The sequence below is a fragment of the Penaeus chinensis genome, chromosome 16, assembly GCF_019202785.1.
Source record: "Penaeus chinensis breed Huanghai No. 1 chromosome 16, ASM1920278v2, whole genome shotgun sequence".
NCBI classification, from domain to species: Eukaryota; Metazoa; Arthropoda; class Malacostraca; order Decapoda; family Penaeidae; genus Penaeus; species Penaeus chinensis.
In genome coordinates, this window is record NC_061834.1 from 6,188,151 (window position 1) to 6,190,650 (window position 2,500).

At 21.4% G+C, this 2,500-nt stretch overlaps 1 protein-coding gene across 1 annotated transcript in view; it reads left to right on the forward strand.

The window, feature by feature from the left end:
• LOC125033208 overlaps positions 1 to 2,500 on the forward strand; it is a 7,346-nt gene that overhangs the window by 1,594 nt on the left and 3,252 nt on the right. The gene's annotated exons all lie outside the window — the stretch shown is intronic.

The window sequence follows — 2,500 nt, forward strand, 5'->3', positions numbered from 1 at the left end:
CTCTGATGGTCAAGTCGGTTTAGTATGATTAACTGACACCGAATACTCACGTTAACCTATGCTTTATATTCTTAAACTTACATACAATTTTCGTAAACTGTTTTTCTTGAATTGTGCCACTTGCAAAACCAATTGAATTTCTCTTTCTCGAAAGAAACTTGGCGAATCGGAATAATCTAGGTTGCCAGTTGTTTATTTCCTGACCTTTTTCCGTGACAGCAGGTTGGTTCAAGCCGTTTGCGTATATTCATAATGCGTTTGCTATTTTAAGATAAACATTAAGATAAACCTCTCTAGTGATCTTAAGACATGTGCAATGTCGTTTTCCAGTAATGTCCATCATATTCTGTGACGATCATTTCATATAATGTATGCATAATAATAATAATTATTATTATTAACCGTAGTATACTGCCTGTTGTGATCTGCGAGTGATTTAATTTCTATCTTTTATATTTATTGGTACAATAAAGAAAATATAGATAAGCTTCACATACAAAAAAAAAGTCTTTGCAAGCCTCGAGGATTTTTTATATATGATGTTCCTCTTCATTATCATTATCATTATCTTTAATATCTTTAATATCATTAGCACTATTATCATTAAATTCATAAACATTACCATCGTTATCATCATGATTATTATTGATCCTACTATCAACATTATTATGATCATTGTTATCAGTGTTATTATTATCATTATGATTATTATTATTGTTACTATTATCATTATGATTATCATTATTATCATTATCATTGTTATTATCACTATAGTATTGTTACTATTATAATTGTTAATAATAATAATAATAATAATAATAATATAATTATCAATATTATCAATATTATCATTATTATTATTATTATCATTATTTTTACTATCACTATTAATGTTAGCATTATTATAATTATTGTTACTATTATTATTACCAATATCATTATTATTAGCATTATCACTGTTATGATCACTATTATTAGCATTATTATCATTATTATTATTATTATTATTATTATTATTATTATTATTATTATATTGTTGTTGTTGGTTATAATAAAAACAACAATAATAATATTAGTAGTAGTATCATTACTATTATCATTATCATTATTATTGTTATTATTATTATTATTGCTATTGTTATCATTATCATTATCAATATTATTATTATTATCATTATTACATTATCATTATCATTGTTATTATTATTACTATTATTATTATTATTACTATTATTATTATTATCATCATTATCATTATTTTATTATTATTATTATTATTATTATTATTACCATCATCACCATCTTCATTTTCATTACCATTATTATTATTATTATTACCATTATTATCATTATTATTATTATTATTATTATTATTATTGTTGTTGTTGTTGTTGTTGTTATTATCATTATCATTATCATCATTATTATTATCATTATTATTATCATTGTTATTATCATTATCTTTATAATTGTTATTATCATCATTATTTTTCATATTCATCATTATTATTATTACAATTTTTGTCATTTTCATTATCATCATCACTAATGTTATCGTTATCATTATCTATTTTGTTATTATTATTATCATTATTGATTTTTTTATTATTATTATCATTATAATTGTCATCAATTGTATTACCATTATCATTAGCATAGCCATTGTTATTATCATACCTGTTATTATTTTCATTACTATTCTATTACTATCATTATAATTAATCATATTATTATAAAAAAGAATTATCATAATTATTATTGTCATTATTACGATTATCATTGTTATTATAATCATTTGTAATCATTGTTATTATTATTATTATTGTTAGTATTATTCAATTATTATTAAGAATAACGATATTATCAAAAATATTATCAATAATGATAACATATATACAATATTGGTAATATAATAATAATAATAATATCCTTATTATTATTATTACCATTGCTGTTGTTGTTAACATTATTATTATTGCTATTACCGTTACCTTTATCATTTTTACATTATTATCATCGTTTTTTGCATAATTATCATTTATCATCATCATTATTATTATTGTTGTTATTGTTGATGTTGTTGTTATTATTGTCATCATCATTATCCTTACTATCAATATTATCATTATCGTCATCATCATCATCATTATTATTTTTCATTATTATTATTATCATTATTATTATTATTATTATTGTTGTTATTATTTCTATTATCATCATTATTATTATTATTATCATTATAATCATCATCAGCAGCAGCATTATTACTGCTACTACTATTACTACTTTTATCATTATTGTTATTATTATTATCAATATTACTATTACTATTACTAGTAGTTGTAGTAGTAGTAGTAGTGGTATCCGTAACAGTACTCTTTGAATCATTAGTAGCAGTACTAATAGTGGTAGTTTGAGTAGTAGCAACAACAATGGTGATGGTAGTGGCTGAGGAAACGAAGAGGAAATTCAGCGCAGGAGCCGAGTTCAATCAGTGGCG